Source organism: Pleurodeles waltl, chromosome 3_1 (assembly GCF_031143425.1).
Source record: "Pleurodeles waltl isolate 20211129_DDA chromosome 3_1, aPleWal1.hap1.20221129, whole genome shotgun sequence".
Taxonomy (NCBI): domain Eukaryota; kingdom Metazoa; phylum Chordata; class Amphibia; order Caudata; family Salamandridae; genus Pleurodeles; species Pleurodeles waltl.
In genome coordinates, this window is record NC_090440.1 from 1,902,541,030 (window position 1) to 1,902,559,560 (window position 18,531).

The 18,531-nt window shown below is 44.6% G+C and overlaps 1 protein-coding gene across 3 annotated transcripts in view; it reads left to right on the top strand.

Annotated features, from left to right (window-relative positions):
• Window positions 1-4,674: 4,674 nt before the first annotated feature.
• The window catches only part of ALS2 (alsin Rho guanine nucleotide exchange factor ALS2), an 895,474-nt gene continuing 881,617 nt past the window's right edge, over window positions 4,675-18,531 (top strand). The window contains exon 1 of one of the 3 annotated variants that reach the window (XM_069226056.1): window positions 4,675-4,771. The gene's annotated coding sequence lies outside the window, so the exon portion shown is untranslated. Of the gene's footprint in view, window positions 4,772-13,952; window positions 14,088-18,531 lie in introns of those variants that run through there. The other 2 variants (XM_069226055.1, XM_069226057.1) reach the window with 2 other exon arrangements.

The following is an 18,531-nucleotide window of genomic DNA, read 5'->3' on the forward strand; positions in this document are numbered from 1 at the left end:
ATGTCACAAAGAGGCACATTCCTACATTACCATAGAAGAGAGTAGTGTAGAGTGAGTTAGAGTGGAGTAGAATGTCATAGAGTGGAGTGGAGCAGAGAGGCGTGGAGTCTAGTAGCGGGCATGGAGTAGTATAGAATGTCGTGGTATAGCACAGAGTGAAATGGAGCAGAGAAGAGTGTTGCAGAGTAAAGTAGCATGGAGGGGCATGGAGTGCCATAGAGTGGAGTGTCGTAGAGTGGAGTGTAATAAGGTGAAGTAGAGTGTCATAGAGTGGGGTAAAATGGCATAGATTGGAATAGAGTATAGGGGAGTGGCACAGACTAGAATGGCGTAGAGTATCTTGAAGTATAGTGGCGTAGAGTGTCTTGTCATGGAGTGTCATGGTGTGGATTATTGTGGTATAAAGTGTTGTAGAGTGCAGAGGCACAGAATGTTGTAGAGTGCAGTGGAGTTTCATAGAGAGGGGTAGCATAGAGTAGAGTAGAGTGTCAAGGAGTGGAGTGGAGTGGAGTAGAGTGTTGTGGAGTGGAGTAGAGTGGAGTAACATATAGTGGAGTGGCATAAAGTGGAGATAAGTGGCAAAACGTTGAGTGCAGTTATGTAGAGTGGAATGGAGTGTCGCACAGTTGAGTGGCAAAGAGTGGAGTAGAGTGGAGTGGGGTTTAGTGAAGTAAGGTGCCGTGGAGTGGCATAGAGTGGAGAAAAGTGGTGTGGAGTATCTTACAGTAGAGTGTAGTACAGTGGAGTGTCTTAGAGTGGAGAGTCATAGAGTGTTGTTGAGTGGAGTGGCATAGAGTGGCGTTGAGTAGAGTTGTGTAGAGTGAAGTGAAGTAGAGTAGAGTGGCATAGAATGGATTAGGGTCATAGAGTGCAGTGACCTACAGTGGAGTATAGTGTCATGGAGAGGAGTAAAGTGGCGTAAAGTGGAGTATTGTAGAGCAGCGTACAGTGGAATGGCGTAGAGTGAACCACAGTGGCATAGAGTGGAGTAGAATGAAGTAGAGTGTCATAGAGTGGAGCAGCTTAGAGTGCAGTGGAGTGGCGGAGAATGGAGTGGAGTGGCATATGGTGGAGTGGCTTAGAGTACAGTATAGTGTCAAACAATGGACAGAAGTGGAGTGGTGTGGCATAGAGTGGTGTGGCATAGAGTGGAATGGCGTAGAGTGTCATTGAGTGGATTACTGTAGAGTGGAGCGATGTAGAATGGAGTAGAGTGACATTGAGTGGAGTAGGTTGTGTAGAGTGGAGTTGCGTAGAGCGGAGTGGTGTAGAGTGGAGTGTCATGGGGTGAAATGGAGTGAAATGGAGTGTCATAGAGTGAAGTGTCATGGAGTCGAGTGGCATACAGTGGCGTGGAGTGGTATAGAGTGGCATGTAATAGAGGGGAGTGGCATGTAGTGGTGTGGCATAAAATGGAGTACAGTGGCATGGAGTGGAGTGATGTAGAGTGGTGTAAAGTGTTGTAGTGTGGAGTAGCGTTGAGTGGAGTATGCATGGTGTGGTTTCATTTCAGACATCACATTTTCAATTGATATTACCACTACATTTGTACAGACATACAGTTTTACTGCTATACCTATAAAGTGCACAGAAATTAATGTGTAGAAATAGGCATCACCTAGTGCACTGATTTGTTTTGTTCATATTAGAATATTTGTTTCCGCCACAATTCAGTATTTTAAAAAAATGTGCTTCATTTGCAATTTTCTAATTCTGTTATATTCTAAAATATGTGTACAGTTCATTTACTGGCATTTACATTTTTTCGTGTGAGAACAAAATAACATCCTAGAGCCTTTCCTTTCACATCCCCAGTACACAGCAAGATTGTCACATAAATCCTCCCACTTTGCAGAGAAAGAAAAATAAACACCAATCTCTCTCGTAAGACAGATCCTAACATTTGATCTCTGTCTTCGGATGCACCAAAAATATGACTGGGTAAAAACAAAATTTAAAGGCCTGAATATTGCTCTTTCACTTCTGAAATTCAGCATGGTTATTTTGGGGGTAATTCAGCACCCTCCACCCCTCTACTTTAATAGCCTATGGCATGGGCATACAATTGAGGAAGAGGATCATTTAAGTTGTACTATTAGTAAAGAGCACTGATCAAAATAAACAAGTTTATAGACAGAACATTGTTTCTTGCAGGAATGCCAGATTGATGAACTGGTAGTGGCAGAGTAAAGTAGAGTCAATTAGGCAGAAAGATAAGACATAGGGAACCTTTTCAAACAAAAACAGCATGTTTGCTGCTGTGAACTACCATACAAGGGGGACAATTGAAAATACAGGTACTCGTATGGAGTGTCTCATGAAAAACAGAAAAAAGAGTTCCCAGAAAGTAAGCACTCAAGAAAGAATACAGTCAGAGAGCTTTAAACAGGCTATGCTCCATGGGAGTGATAAAGACATGCTGGACAGCTTAAAACAAATAAATCCAGCAAATAGAAAGCAAATGCATATAAAGCACAAAGCAAATGGAAAGCAATGGGCAGAGTGCATTCCTAGAGAAGCTTTCATCATGTACCCAATATGTCTTTGCAACCAGACAGATACTCTGTCTGGTAGACTTCAACCAAAAGGACCTGTTCACTCCTACTTATCACTAGATGGTATGCTGCCTCCACTGACTCGTACTGCCTAACTCCTGGTGAAAACAGTAGCCTTCCACCACCATAAGGGTAGCGATTTGGGCACCCCTTCCAGTAAAACAAAACCATAATCCATGAGACAGGCCTATGTCATGGCACACACGCATTATCCGTGTTTATCACTGACAACAAAAAACAATATCAGAGATCCAGACATCAGTACAATTAGGGTACCCAGGGCAGGGATGAACATCCAGTACCATGCGGAGAACTTTCCCGTCCCAACACTGTACGTTACAGCATATAGCATGGAGCCCACTTCTGTCATTGGTCAGCTCGCACTATGAGTGATAGCTTTTTGCCTGGACGCAAGTGCGCATCACACTTAAAAGAAGTGCACTTCAGTGCCAGCACTGGTCAGCATATTGATTACTTTGCCATTATCATGTTCTTTAAGTATTTCAGTCATCTTTGCTTTTTAAATTGTGTGCAGGTTACTTTAATTCAAATTCAACAGTACCCTGCTTTGCGCCACTAAAAAGCATATTTTTCTGGGATGTACATGACAACTAAATACCTGTCGGCCAAACATATGTCTGCTAGATTTAGACATGCTGTTTTTTCTTTTTATGTTTGCGGCATCTGCTTGTAATAAAATATTTAAAACTTGTTTAACCGTGACACTGATTTGTCAAGGCCAGGCCTTTTGTTCTTGCCAGTGACTGAAGTGCTCTTGTGCCACTAAGCTCTGTTTATATTTGTGTCCAACATACATACATCAGGGTCGGATAGGTGAGGAGACTGTAGTGCCCGTGTATCATTAAGATCTGTTTGTATTTGTGGCTCACATATAGAAACCACGGTCAGATATGTGAGGTGGTCAAACGATGTCTGCTCGACTACCCTAAAGCTGAGGCCAGGTGGCGGCAAAAGCAAATGATTTGGTGAGGCTGTATGAGCGTGGGCCACTTTTTCCTGGGTGTCCATGCATGTTTTAGTCCCAGTCCGACCCTAACAGACCTTAGCTCATTCATGCATTCATTCATACCTAGTTTTGTTTTATATGCTTCGGCTCTGACGCAGAAAAGCATGTTGCTTCGCAATTAATCTGCCTGCCAACTTGGAATCCTTACGGTTCGCAATAACAACATTTTAGCTGAAAGGAACACACACACTCGCAAATCTGGCACGGCGTAAAGCTGGCCAGCTATCAAAGCAGATGAGGCCTGCTCTTGTAATTTATAAAACAGTGGGAAAGGGCCCTCAGCCAGCTGGCTCCTGAAGATAGTAGTTGTGGCAATTTGTTTTCCTTTTTGACACATAGTTAACAGCCAAGCGCTTTGAGATCAATCACCTCTCATAAGAAGGAAATATCTCTTATAGGAATGAAATAAAAAATATCAGATGGCAATAAAACATGTTTGTAATATGCGTAATCTAGATAGATAAAAAGATTAAACAAAGGCAAAACCCTTTGGCATGAGGGGATGCGGCGAAGACGAGAGAAGAAAGAAGACAGGGAAGATAGAAGACAGGATGCGGTAAAGAAGAAAGAAGACAGCAAAGAAAGAAGACAGAAGACAGCATGCGGAAAAGAAGAAAGAAAACAGCGAAGAAAGAAGACAGAAGACGTTATGCGGGAGAGAAGAAAGAAGGCAGCGAAGGAAGAAGACAGACGACAGCATGCGATAAAGAAGAAAGAAGACAGCGAAGAAGGAAGAAGATGAATAAAGAAGACAGTGAAGAAAGCAGACAGAAAATGGCAGATGGCGAAGAAGAAAGAAGACAGTGAAGAAAGAAGATGGCATGCAAAAACAAAAAAGAAGGCGGTATGCAGAAAAACAAGGCGGCAATGAGAAAGAAAAAAGATGACAGCAGCGAAGAAAGAACACAGAGAAGACAGCAGTGAAGAAAGAAGATGGCATGCATAAGGAAAGCAATGAAGAAAGAAGACGGCATGCAAAAAGAAAAAAGAAGTATCTTCAGTGTCGTAGCCAGAGGAAGTACACTGGCCAGTGTCCAATGGGAAGTGACCGGAAGAAGTACTTGGTCCAGAGGCAACGCAACAGCAAGATCAGAGAAGAAGACAAAGAAGCAAACAGGAAGTAACATGCAGACGACATGCTGGCCAATCCGAAGCACGTAGCTCAGAGCAACGTTAGAGTAAGCCAATGGTAAGTTCAGATAAGGAAGGGGCTGGTTCTAGGCCCCTTTTAAGTATTTTTTTATTAACAACATATTTCCCAAGCAGTGAGCAAGGGCGCATAGAGGCGAAACCAAAAAGTGCTAGGGCAATCCCTTAGCACGCTTGACAAACCCAACACTCCCACTTACTTACTGTGAATCCCATTCACACAGGCATAGATGCCCCCTGCTTGTTCACTTCGTACACAACAAACAAACAATCTCACCACACAGACAGGCACTGACAGCCCCTGTCCTACACTACATACCAAACAAAGGAACAATTAATCCCAGTACACACACATGCACAGACACCCTCTGCTACTTTAATACATACACAACAAACGAACAAACAACCCCACCATGCATAGGCGCGGACACTCCTTCCTCCTTTACTGCATACACAAGAAACAAACAACTAATCCCACCACATGCACAGACACCTCCTACTCCTTCACTATATACACAACAAAGAAACAATTAATCCTGCTACACACACATGCACAGGCCCCCTCTGCTCCTTCACTACATAAACAACAAACTATTAATTCCACCACACGCATGGCCCAGACAACCCTGCTCATTCACTGCATACACAACAAACGAACAATTAACCAAAGTTCACAGGCTGACACAGCTTATATTTACCAGAACACCAATACTGCTGCCACACTCAGCTCACATTCGCAACACACACACAAGTGTACCTGAAAAAAAAGCTTACATTGGGCACTTTGGAAGGATAGTCGTGAAAAAATGCCACAGGTTTGGGAGTGAGGGGAATTGCATTAATATCAGAAGTTGTCCTTCTATAGGCAAGATGTTTAAATAGCTTGACATGGGGAGGGCGTGTAACATGCAGGAAGGAGAGAAGGTGAAAAGTCGTTAAAAGGGGATGAGCATTCTAGAGCTGGAAATGAGGAATGCGTAAGCTATATTGTGGGATCTGTATAATGACACGAGGTAATGTGGCATGAAGGGATTTCAGAGAAAAAATAAAATTGCTAGCAAATGTGTGAGGGGCTGGCTGTAGAAAGAACTACAAATAGAAGATACACACCCTTGGAACACACAGCAATGAAATGAGGATCTACATATGTCTGTCACAGTTGGCGAGGGATGCATTGTAGGGAACTCATTAAAAGATGACTCTTTGGAAGAGCAAAAAACAGACTCAAAGGATGTTCACGAATGACGTTGGAGAGTGTTGTGCTACTACACCATATATTTAACCAAATGTTGAAGGGGAGCACTGAGTAAGATTTTGAAAGGTGGACATGACCAGGTTACAATAGGCATAGAATCATCACTGTCATTGCTGTAATTGTTTTAACTGGTAAGCCCCTGTGGATACTAGAGCTCGAATTACTTGATAAGCCTCAATAACAGCATTTGAAGGGACAGTCAACCCCTCCCAAATCAAGCTAAGATGATGTCCACCGAGAGGACGGCAGATTTGATCAACACTTTGGACTTGGGTAGTGACTACCACCAACTGTATTTCAGAAGGACTTCAATTCTCACACACATGCTTCTGCATTGCAAATTCAAAGGGAAGCATTTTGTCGTGACAATTATGGTATCTGCCTACTGCCTTCCAATGGATTTTTTTTAACTGCCAATAAGCCAGGAAAGAATAGAAGCATTCCATGAAAATACTCTGGTTCATTGAATTTGAGGGACCGTGGGTTTTTGTTGTGGGCTTTGGAGAGGCTGGAAAGAAATGTTTTTACTTTAAAATTTAGGATGTACAAATTTTTTGAGAGTTTGATTAGCAGACGCATACTATTTTGGAGAAAGGCACCAGTCCTTAATTTAAGTTACTTAAGGTGCCATTGTATAGGAAGCTGTTTGAAATGGCCCTTTCTGCATGGTCTCCACTGTCTTTTTGTCTTTTGGCCTCCTGTTTTTGATCCTATGCTGAATTTCATTAAGCTGGCTTTAGTACTCTGGGCACTTTACCACTGCTGACCAGTGCTAAACTGTAGGTGCTCTCTGTCTAAATGGTATTGGTCATCGATTCATCCATGATTGGCATATCTGATTTACTAGTAAGTCCCTAATATAGTGCACCATGTGTGCCCAGGACCTGTAAATCAAATGCTACTAGTGGGCCTGCAGCACTGGTTGTGCCACTCACAGGAGTAGCCCTGTAAATATGTCTCAGATCTGCTACTCCAGTGACCTTGTGTGCAGTTTTGAAAAACCAGTTCGGCCTGGCAAGTGCACCTACTTGCCAGGCCCTAATCTTCCCTTTTACTACATGTAAGTCACCCCTAAGATAGGCCCAAGGCAGACCCATGAGCAGGGTGCAGTGTATTTAAAAAGGTAGGACATGTACTGGTGTGTTTTACATGTCCTGATAGTGAAATTCTGATAAATTCGTTTTTCGCTATTGCAAGGCCTGTCTCACTCATAGGGTAACATGGGGATTGCCTTGAAATAAGTGCAATTTCCCATTGGGAGCAGATAGAGATCTGGAGTTTGGGGTCTGAACTCACAGTTTAAAAATACATCTTTTGGTGAAATTGTGTTATGAACTGTAATTTTGAAAATGCCTCTTTTTGAAAGGGGTATTTTCATGCTTAACCGTTCTGCACCTCTGCCTGTCTGTGGAATACACGTCTGGGTCAGGATGACAGTTGGGCTGCTTGTGAATTCACACTAGACCGTCCTACAAAGGGAGCTGAGGAGTGCCCTGCATATCCTAATGGATCTTCCTCGGCTAGAGTGGTGGGAGAAGCTGACACTTGCACCTGAATAGGGCTGTGCCTATCCTTACATAAAGCAGTTTCCAACCCCATGGAGTGTGTCTGGGGCCAGAGCAGGGAAAGGCAGGGTTTGTGCACTACAAAGACTTCTCTTTGAAGTTTGCCTACTTCAAAGACCAATATGGGTATAAGTACTGGACCTCTGACCCTCACAAAGTTAGAATCCTTCTGGACTGAGGACATTCTGCCAGGAAGAAGAGCTAGATGCTGTAGGAGGAACTGCCACTCTGCCTGTTGTTTTGCTGTGCAGGCCTGCTGTTTGTGTCCTGGGAGTGAAAGGACTGGACTTTGCTTTCTGCATCCTGCCTCCAAAGGTTCTCCAAGGGTTTGGACTGAGCTTGCCTCCTGTTAGAAGTCTCAGGGACATCAAAGACTTCATCTGCCAACAGCAGTGCTCTCTTGCTGAGGATCCTGACTTGCCAAGTGGTGCACAAATCCAGTTCCTGGGCCCTTGGGAGTGAGTTCTGGTGTAAACCAGAAGAAACCAAGAACATCGACTCCAGAGTGGCTTCAGAACTGGCTCCGATGTACACCTCCGTGCCGCTTCCTGCACCAGAGCCACAGTCCCTGCTGAGTGCAAAGATCGCGACTGACGCTGTAGGCCCGACGCTGATGCAGCGCCTTCAAAGTCCCACCACAGCGTGAGTTCCAAGTGCTGTGTCACTGACATCCGTGACACCCAAGTCTGATGCAGCACCTGTGGCATTGTAGTGTCATCACAACACCCCAATGTCGACGCCTCACATCTTGACCTACTGGATTCATCAACCCCGCCAGATCGCAAGGAACTGATGCCTCACCACCGACACCGCATCAGCTGCCCTGCAACCGTAAGGAACCAATGCCTCACCTCCCCTGTCTGGCAGTAAGGAAAGGACACCTCACCTCCCCAGTAGCAGTAAGGAACAACATCTTTGTTTCCTCGTTTTCCAAAGGTATTGTACCTGGGGTCCGTGCGACTCCGTGACTGGCCCGCATTCCCTCGCAAGTGGCGTCGGACTGTTGGGAACGACTCCATCAAGACGTCGTGATAGCCCCAGCTGGAGCTATTGTATTTCTAAGCCCTTTACTGAGATTTAATCTTTAAAAAATTGTATCTTTGCTTGTGTATGTTGGATTTTTGTTGTTTTGGAATTGTTTTACTCAGATTAATACTGACTATTTTTCTAAACTGGTGTGGAATGCTTTTGTGGTGTTTTCATGGGTTACTCTGTGTGGATACAAATACTTTACACATTGTCTTTGAAATAAGCCTGACTGCTTGGGCCAAGCTACCAAGGGGGTGAAAAGGGTTATCTTAGCTGTGTGACTCCCTTACCCTGACTAGAGTGAGCATCCCTACTTCGACAGGGTGCAAACCACTACCAACTAGAAACCACATTTCTAACAGAAGTCCCTAGTACTTTTTTTGGACCAGCCAAATACTTGTCCAAATGGGCTCAGAATTTTATTTGCCAAAGAGATGCTGAAAGTAATCGTAAAAGCTGTGGGATTTACCACCTGCTTTGAGTAGATAGCAAATATGGATGATTTATTTCAGGCCCATGGGTGTTATGGTGAGAGCAGAGCAGGCAAGTGGAGAGCATTTGCTATGCCCCTCAACCATCCTGTACAGAGCAACCAGGAGGATAAGTGCAGCAGCTGCCTGCAGCTCTGGCGGCAACTCTTGCAAATCCAGGCTGGGTCTCTTCGGGTCTGGCACTATCCGGTTTGGAGTCTGCAGACCAAATGATTCTAATGTAAAATGGCTGACAGAGGAGTGGGGCTACCTCTCTAGGTCACTCATAATGAGTGCCTTTGTGATGGGAAAGATGAATGTGTAGAATGTACCCCCCACTCTTTCCTACCTGAAGAACACCAAGGAAATTGACATGGATACATTAAGAATGGAATAGTCACATTGGCATACCAACAGTGACACACAAGAACAGACTTGGGAACATTGACTCTAGGACAGTACTTATGTGTAGTAGCAGGTCTAGGACAGCGATTATGTGAAACGGTTAATGGGAACAAACCAAATGACACACACACATTTGCAATGACACAGGAAGTGATGATGTAATAAAAGTTTAATTACAAAAATATCATAAATCTCCTCAGTCCTTACCTTGAAACTATATGTAAGTATATCATGGCGTGCAATCATACTTTATCTCTGACTTCTGTTTTCCTTTCCTCCTTCTTCTAGCACACTCCCAACTCATTCTGCCTCGAGTGCTCATGATGATCTTATATTGTTAAGGAATCAAAACGCCATTGACTTATTAATGGACTCCATCAGTAGTGCACAATATTTACTACATTGTCAGCCGTATACTCAACAATTAAATGTGATGCACTTTTGTGATGATTTATTCATATTTATGTTACGTTTTCTGAGCACCGAGCACATTTGCCTCACTTTTGCAAATGAACTTCAAGTCCCAAAGGTGTTGTGACCTTGAAAAGGCACAAAAAACACAGACACTGTAACCTCAAGGAATGGCACACCACTCGCAATGACCAGATTGAGCTTACATGCCACAAGAGAGGACTAGCTGTAAGGGCAATGGTCTGATCAGCCCTTATGCTTTCATAACGCAGGTCATCAAGCTTGCTCATGAAAACCAGAAGCATTTTTGTCACTGAATGGTTCTTATGAATCCATTTGATGATGAACTGATGGGTGGAAAATATGCTTGCAAATGCCATGTCCGTCAGAACACAGGAAAAAACAGTTCTTCTGAACTTAATTTGTCAAGATTGCCACAAAACATATGGGAAGATGTTGTCATACATTTATGATGCATCGCCACAACCTATCATTTTCCTGTCCTAACTGACAGGTTCCTCCATCTTCTGGAAGCCATGGCTGTTCATAACATCTAAGCCGCAATTCATGCTTTTAACAAGCTTTTTTTTAAAAAAAATGGCATACTACCTACTGTAAATTAAAATAATGGTTCACTTATCAATGGAAATGACTCTACAAAACTTGTAGAGAACATGGCTTTTCATTATAGAAAAATCATAATCTTGTGGTGTATTTTCAGGCCTCCTTAAAAAAAGCCATGTTGGTTGCAAAAACTACTAAATAACACGTATTTGAAGAGTTGCTTCAGGCCCTACGAGACTACTGGGACATGCTTCACAGCAGAAAAGGACTGGTTCTGATGATGTTCTTTTAGCTGGAAAACTCTGGACCAAGATCCCACACATTGCCTCTTCCACAGCACACCAGCATTTAGGCCTTCCTATTTCTGAACACTCAAAGGTGAACCATGTGAACACTTATTGACTGTTATAGTGTCAGCCATCCAAAACGTCCTTGGAAGAAAACCCAACTTGGACTGTTTTACACCTGATTTTGTTTGGCCATCACCAGTTCGTTTTCCAACACTCAGTTTGGAGACCTTTCTTCAGACCTCAGACAGTTGCGGGAGACTCGCTCATCTATGGTAGAGCTTAAGTGGCATACATTAAAGGTGGTATTTCTGGTGGCAGTTTAATCAGCCAGAAGGATTGGTAAATTTTATGTCTTACTGTTTAAACATCTATGTTTGAGGTTCTAGAAGATGGATTAATTTTGAGAACTGACACAGGTTTTCTGACAAAGCTACCCTCTTTGTGTCACAGGGAGCAGGAAATAGTTCTTCTTTTTTCGTAATCCCTTTTATCATGATGAAACCCTTATTCACTCTCTCGACGTGAAGAGGGTGGTACTGATGTACTTGGATAGTACCAACCTCTTCAGAAACACAGATAAACTGTTTGTTACCTATGGAACTGTCAACCAGGGATGTCAGGCTTCTAGCATTACTATAAGCTGGTGGATTAGAAACATTATTTCAATAGCGTATGATCTTCAATGTTACTCCACCATTGGAAATCTATGACTACTCCACAAGAGGTCTTTAAATGGGTTTTATTATCAGAGATCTGTCGAGCAGGAACTTGGGCAACCCACCATACCTTCCTGAAACATTACAAACTTCAGGGAGTGGGATTGGAGGGAAGATAGTTTTGGTCAAAAAGTATTGGAATCAGTATTATTAGAGAAAGATTTATTATTAAAAATTTAGTTTATAGCAGTAATAGTGACTTGTGGTTCTTCGGCCACTACACCTTTGGTATTCCTCATAAGTAAATGACTGGGACAAGGACGTTAGGAACTAGTTATACTGCCTGGTTACTTACCAGTAATCTTCATTACCCTTAGTCTGTAGTTCTCAACACAGTCATTATGGCCAGCCCCCCTCCCTTGAGCTACGGGCCTCAGAGGCTTGATAGTTCAGGAAGGGTTGTGAGGCTGGCTATATCTTATACCACACAAATGTAGTGAGATTATGTCCACGCCTCCCTCCTGCTTTTTGGACCTGGGAATGAGGGGGATTACCATTTATGTATGTGACTGTGACGAGGACTACGGACTAAGGATAATATAGGTTACCAGTCAGTAACTTCCAACCCTTGAGCTCTTCATCTGACTTGTATGAAATGGAGGTCGATCAGTAGCCTAGAGCAACTATGTAAATGCAAATACAATTACAATAAATAATTGTGTTTAATTACATGACGTGTTAATTCAGTACACAAATGTTAACAGAAACTGACCAGGTGCCTTGTACACAGTATGCCTACTTCCACTGCAAGGTGGCAGACCCTTATAATGAACTGCTGAAGATGACCAGGTGTGAGATTCCATTTGAAAGTGTTAGGACTTTTTACTCTAATTTATTTATGTATATTCTTTAAACTCTAAATGTTGAGTTTGTATTCTCTTTCACGAAGTTCTAAACAAGCCACTCACGTCGGTCATTGACCCACCCAAGCCCCATGAAAATAGGTAGCAATGCAACTACCCATTCTGCTACAGGCTGTGGGATTGTTGTAGTAAATAATACCAGTCTGTCATTGGACTGACAGCTGCAACCACCTGGTGTCTAGGGTCCAGAGGTAGAAGGAGGGAGGATTCAGAGGGGCACACATGCTCATACTTTTTCAATTTATGAAAAAACATTCCTGTATTTTTTGTGAAAAGACAACCATTCAGGGATGGTTAATAATGATAGTGTAAATGCTTCAGCTAGAGTGTCATTTAGGGAGGTTCCTGACTTTGAAACTGAAGGTGAGTAGACAGCTAAGCAATTAACAGGCCTTTTTGCCAGGGTGCCTGCTTTCCTGAAAGAAATGCAAATGTGGGAAACTGGTTAATCTGCAATGTAAATGTTGCTTGGGAGCCGGTAGTGGCTTTAACTGATGGAAACACTTGTAGCTTTGTGATGACAAAGATTTATTTATTTTGAGTGGTAGTGCAAATGAGTTATCAGCAGAGCTGTGAAGTCAGTGCTTTTAAGGGACAGTTATATAAAAAATATGTGCATTATGTACTGTCTGTGTATTACTAAAATCTATATTTTGGAAGCATAATTTTATCTCAAACCTTTTTTGCGCATTTTGTAGCAGTCTATCTTATACTGTGTACAATGCAAGTTTAAAGTAATGACTTACATATTCACAGTGATTTCTGTCACAGGCTGGGACCTCGCAGCACTAAGAATACACAAGTCACTATTCTCCACTGCACCAAGATTTAATTCTGTGGCTCTTCGGTTACACACAGACCTCTGCAGTAGATTAACTAAAAGAGGTTTAATAATGTATTATTGTAATTATAATTATATAGCGCTTACTACCCCTGATGAGGCATCAAAGCGCTTTTCGGCGAGTAGCATGCGACTCCGGAACCCAAAATAATTAGTGATGATTAGTAGAAATATGAGTACAGTATTAGTATGAGATAATTTGAGCTGAGGATATGTGAGTTTGTTAGTTGGACTGAATAGAGGGATAGAGGGAAGAATCCATAAGTGCTGATTATCTTAACTTTTTAAATGTATTTTTAATTTAAGCTTAACCTTAATTTATATGTAGCTACCTGAAGGTAAAAGACCAAAAACACGTAATAGAATGCTTTTTTTTGTCCACACCTTTAACCGCGCCACCTCGCTCACTGCCCCCGCCCCCATTGCACCATCACAGTTCCCATACTACTTTTAATGCACTTCGACTGCTGATGTGGTCCAACCATCGCTCACTCTCATCACCGGAGGTCAGCCCTGCTCTGTATTGCCAAGCTGCTGCCGCCCGTTCCACCGGACCACCCACCTCCCCTTCAAATTTGTGAGGGGCAGCATATACAGTAACTCAGAGCAAAACGGACTGTTATCGACCAGTTCGTGCTTACTGCTCGTCCTCTGAAGACTAAGAGAGTGTTTACATCCCACAAAGGCACGTGCGGACTACACAGCCAATAAACATTTCGTAATTCTGTGTCGCGCACTAGGATTGGCTGAGTTGCCTTCAATAATCCAATCCTAGGTCACCTTACAAATAACTGTGACTAGATGGCTGCCAGGTTATGTTGAGCCACGGTATTGGCTGTCATGCGACCCGGAAGTAGCTGAAAATACAGGCAAATTATCAATAACGGGCATCAGGTTGCATTTATGGACTGTACTTGGAACTAGAGGACAGGCGATTCCCTTTTATGGTATGTACAGTGCTCAGGGCTGGTTGGTTGACAGGTGTATCGCATCCTATGTCTGCTCCTAATACTAGTTCACGGTATAAACATAATTGGATTCATATGGGAATTCTCTGTCTATTGGCTAGCATAATACGTTTACAAGTTTTCATGACCCTGATTAGTTTTTATTATTTCTCATATGACTAGTTCAAACTTGAGACTGGATTTTAGCTAACTGATACCTATTAGAATTCACACGTAATCATAGTTGCCAAGAGGCTCTGTGTCATGTGGGACTTAATCAAACAGTCCGACTTTTTCAACCAACTCAATTGTTGCATTCTAGAATGCGGAGTTGTGATTTTTGTCATTGTAGGTGTCGGCTCAGATGATTCCCTGCATGCAATATGCAGTTGACAAATAGCCAGGACTAGCTGAACGTATCACGTTTTATTTTAGTATTTTATGTATTTTTTTCTGCAGCACAGATTTTACCTCAAAGGATGTTAGGGACTTTGTAAGGTGAAAAATGAGCCATATCCCTTCGCGTATTGTTTATATTCATATATCAACCATAATTTGGACTTTGTCACATGTGCAGATGCAGTTTCTGTGAAATTATGTTATAGTTAATACGTTTGTTAGAGCATTTTACTTATTGAGACATTACAAACGAGCCACATTCTTTGATATATTTGTAACATTCATATATACATTTATGTATTTCACATATTTGTACTATTTTTATGTTCTGTAGATTTGTAGAGCACACCATCATCTAGAAGGGTACCCTGGCGCTGAGCAGGCGTGGGTCTGGCCAAACCTAGGGCCTGGGGACTGCTCAAATAGCCAAGTATTCAGCTTCTTGTGGAATTTAAGCAGTGAGGAGAAGGCTCTTATGTGTAGTAGCAGGTCTTTGTACGCTTTAGGAGTGGTATAGGGAAAGGTACGACCGGGTCTCGATTTCTGTTTGCGTAGGATGTGTGCAATTAGGAGTCCGGATGAGCAGAGGTGTCTGGAGTTTTTGTGGAAGCAGATGTCCTAGTTGAGGTGTGCCAGGCGAGTTATGTAGAGCCCTGAAAGTGTCGGTGAGGAGTTTGAATTGTGCTTGCTTATGTATGGGGAGCCAATGGAACTCCTTGAGGTGTGGTGTGATGTGAATGCGGTGTTGGAGGTTGAGAGTAATTCTGGCCGCCTAGTTCTGAATATTCTGCAGCCTTCTAGTAAGTTGCGTGTTGATCCTGGAGTAGAGGGCGTTCCAGTAGTCCAGCTTGCTTGTGACGAGGATGTGTGTGGTTGTTTTCTAGGTGTAGAGACGAGTGAGCGTCGAAAGAGCGAGCACAGGTAGCAGCAATACGCAGAAATGTGTGAGATTGTAAAAGAAAACTGTCTGAATTGAGAGTTGCAAAAAGAGATGGCTGTAATGATCAGAGACAGTGACAAAGATTTAGAGAGACAAAGAGAAGAAAAGGAAAGCCCACAGTGACAAAAGTCACAACAAATCTGACAGAGAGGAAGAAACAAGGAGCTAGAGAGAGAGCGACAGGAGAAGGAGCGGGGTGGGAGTCTTGATGCAGAGGAGTGGTGTCTGAAAAAGCCCTGACTGTTTGGAGGACTAGGCACAGATACGTCCTCTTGAAGGGTCTAGTAGCACCTGCTTAATGGCTGTTTTGCACTGTTTGAGACCTTTAGAGTTGCAAATTTGTTTGAAAGTGATCTACCAGTTTGCAAGTGTACAAGATATGAGGTGTTGTAATATTAATAATGAAAGGATTGAGGCACCATATTCCAGATGTTCTTAGGTACTTGAGGAGTCAGTGGTTTTTAAGTCAGGTCTTGAAAAAGGTAAGAAAGGGGTTTCCTCATCTCTAGTAGTGAACTGTTCCATGTTTTTTTGCAAAGCTTGCAAAAGGCTGATAGAATGGTAGTCCTTTTATAGTCTTTTGTACACAAGTGGAGCTTCTTTGGGCTACACAAGGGTATTCATGTTTGTGCCTGTGAAAACAAGTTGCTTTGTTAGCTATTGGGTTGTGTTGCTGAATTCTGTATATGATGCTTGCTGATGTGACAATACAACAGCCTTGCAGGGCACTCGGTTAAGCTGGATCATTACCACTTGGAGCCACTCGGCAAGAATGATTGTTAGTGGTGTAGCCTTGATTTGCTGACCTCACTTCTGCAGTTGCTACCCTGCTTGCAACTTCATCTAACTTGTACATGAATGGGCATACATCTGGTCGAACGTATCTATAAATGCCTTGGTATATAAACCAGAATCATGCATAAGCATTCATGGTGCCTCTTTTGTGGTCAGTGGGCCCAGAAAACTCTTGATTGAGTTTCAGCCTGGTGAAATATTTAAACAAACTCATGTGAGATAATCTTCATTCACTTCTCAACTATGAACATTGGCACCTCCTTCCTCGTTAGTGATGAATGCCCAGACATGTCCTGCATTACCCTGGAAAGGTTGTGTATTAACTGGAGCATTGGCAACAAGTGCATGGCATTAAATGTGAGTTCAGTCTCTCTGAAGCACCATTAGCCTGCCTAATACATGTTCTGGGCTTTGACTTCCTGATTAGAAAGCATGAAGCTAGTGGCAAAGATGGGGTGTGGCCAAGCCACTAAGCATGGCGGACGCAAGCTTTTAGAGCTCCGCGCCGCATCCAGCTAATTCGACTTAATCAGAGGGGAGTGGGGGGCGCGCTGCTCCCCTGTAGCTTGAATCGGGATCTGAGGGCTCGGAGACCCATGTGAGCTTGGAGCGGATCGCTGACACCCCCGGCTGCTGAGTTTTGCCGTGACCCCGCGGGACGCGCCGGAAGACAACGTTCGAGGACGAGGAGGCCGGAGAGCAGAGGACCGCCCGCGGGAGGAATAAAGCAACGTCGAAACAACGTGAACCGCGCCCGAGGCCTGAGCCGCTAGGTGTAGCAGCCCGAGGGTGAGAAGCGGCCTGCAAGAGCGGAGCTGCCGCGGCCACGCGGACTGCGCCTTGGGGCCGGGCCGTAGGACGAGGCGGCCGTGATTGTAGAGGAGTTTGAGGCGGCCTTGGCCGTTCCCCGACATGAAACCCCCCCCCGGGCCCTCCCCCCACTTATGAGCCAGGAATGGATCCCTAATGCCCTGCGACAGCAGAATTGTGTTGTGACCTCGCGGGGCGCGCCGGCAGACAGAGCCCAGGAGGCGGTGGCCGGGGAGTGAGGGGCTGCCAGTGCGGAAGCAAAAATAGCGTTGCGGCCATGCAGGCCGCATTCGGGACCTGGGCTGCGAGACAAGGCTGCCCGGGGGCGAGAGGCGGCCTGCAATGGCTACGCAGGCTATTCCAGAGGAACGCTGACAACAGAAATCAGACCCCTGCTGGGCCTGCACTCGAGGACTGGGCCGCAGGACGAAGCGGGCGAAACCAAAGGGACGACCGGGGCGATCTGGGCCGTGCTCCCTTGACTTAAAGCCCTCTGGGCTCTCCCCCTAGCCACAGATCACGCTGAAAACCAGACAGCGGGGCAGGACAGCCCAAAAGAAGTTGACGGTGATACAGCGCAGCGGCCACATTAGAGGACCTGGCCGCGAGGTAGAGCGGTCAAAAAAGAGAAAGAAACCGAAGTGACCCTGGCTGAACATCTGACCTGGAGTCCATCTGGTTCCCTCCTCCTGGCAGCCGGTTGACCTTGCCTGGGGTGAGGAGGCTGCAGCCCCTGACAGCGAGCAAGAAGGTGAGCGCGCAGATTTAGCGAATCTGCGCGCTGGGACGGGGTGGGGGGCTTGAGTGGTGCCCCTGTCCCCTCTGGGAGCCGGAGGGGACGGGTCACTTTCCCCCGCTCCTGGCTTCAGCTTGGGAGAGGAGTGGATCTCCCCCCTGATACCCGGAGCTCCAAATTGAAAGGAGAAGAGGGTGTGGCTGAGTGGAAAAACACCCGAGGCCCTCAATGAGCCCACAGGAACCACTTGACCCTCATTCACATCGACACTGAGCATATTTACTTTGTTGGAAATACATAACACTGTAAAGCACCCCCAAGGTGAACAATCAGGTGTCCGGGGACAGAGCGAAGAGAACTATCTAACTGGGCTGCTCGTGCTGTCACGGGGGTTTGCTGTCAACCTCCTGACAAGCGGGCCCGGCCTCCCACTAATCGCCTTGGGCATCTGGCAAACAAAGACTATACTAAAAGACCACAGTGCAAATTAGAAGCCAGAGGTGCACGGAGCGCTACAGTGGAAGCAACACAAGCTACGACCCTCTGCTGGACTGGCTGCAACGGGAGAACTACAGCACGGAACTGACGGTGACCACTGGATAAACGGCCTGAACTCGAGCTGTACAGACCTGGCGGTGAGCGACCCACCCACCCCCCTACTACTCCAGCTAAGGCTAGACTGGAACGTGGCGCAAGCGTGACACCCGACAAAACAGCAGGTGGCGACCCGAGACTGAACAGAAATCCTCTTAAGAACTGAAACA